We start from the raw sequence: 1,071 nt of genomic DNA on the forward strand, positions 1-1,071 counted from the left end.
TAACTGTGTTAACACAAAATTTGAACTCTCAAAGCAGACTTTTGTAAATCATGGATCTAACCAATCACCAAATTTTATTAATAATCCAAAAAGAAAGAACACAGCAATGATATTGCATTTCCTTCTAAAAGAGGTCAGAACTATTCCTTCACTTACTTTGAGTCTTTGGTTTGGGTAATGTATGTGTTGCCATGCATATAAAAAGATATTGTTCTCAAAGGAAGCCATTTCCATTTTGATTTTCCTGTTTTATACTGTGTTAAAAGCTACCCAGAAAGAAGTAGTCTATATGACTATTTTCCATTCTTCCAAATCCACTTAACCCATGAACTAAGTGTTCTGTTGTTCTAGTTCTTGTTGTATTATTTTGGCTTTGTTTTTATTTTTTTCAGTAAGAAAGGAAGACAAACCATATTTGTTTTCCCAAAAATCAATTTTAAAGCAAGGACTCTCCATTATTATATTTCTGTAGTAAAAATCATCAGTCTGTTTACGAAGAGTTACTTCTTGGTTTCTATTACATGCATATTGGACCACTTAATGTTGCCTCACATATCAAAACAGAACTAACCAACCAACCTACCCTCCTTCCTTCCTCTCTCTCTCTCTCTCTCTTTCCCTCCCTTCCTTCCTTCCTTCCTTTTCTTCCTTCTTTGAAAATATGGAACACTTCACAAATTGGTATGTCATCCTGCACAGGGGCCATGCTAATCTTCGTATCATTCTAGTTTTAGTATATGTGCTACTGAAGTGAGCATGAAAGCAGAACTACTTAAAATAAATATTTCCCCATTACTTAAATAGGATAATTTCTATTAATCGTCTGCAATTTCATTGACCATCATATCATCCTCTCTCATCTTCTATTAAGTCTATCTATTAAATTTTTCATTTTAAGCACGGTGATACTCCCTTCTAGAATTTCAACATAATTACTTTTACCCTTACCGTATCAATGCTTGGATTCCAAATCTATCCAATTATTTTGATCTCAGTTTCACTTCTGTCATTGATTGTATTTATAACAGCTAATGAAAAGGTTTTATCTGTTAATTTAAATATTGGAGTCAT

At 32.7% G+C, this 1,071-nt stretch overlaps 1 non-coding gene across 1 annotated transcript; it reads right to left on the reverse strand.

Moving 5' to 3' along the window:
• Positions 1–655: 655 nt before the first annotated feature.
• LOC132009436 (U6 spliceosomal RNA) lies at positions 656–758 on the reverse strand. Its single transcript, XR_009401926.1, has one exon. It is a non-coding gene; the product is annotated as a U6 spliceosomal RNA (small nuclear RNA).
• Positions 759–1,071: the final 313 nt, after the last annotated feature.

This window comes from Mustela nigripes, chromosome 1, assembly GCF_022355385.1.
Source record: "Mustela nigripes isolate SB6536 chromosome 1, MUSNIG.SB6536, whole genome shotgun sequence".
Lineage (NCBI taxonomy): Eukaryota > Metazoa > Chordata > Mammalia > Carnivora > Mustelidae > Mustela > Mustela nigripes.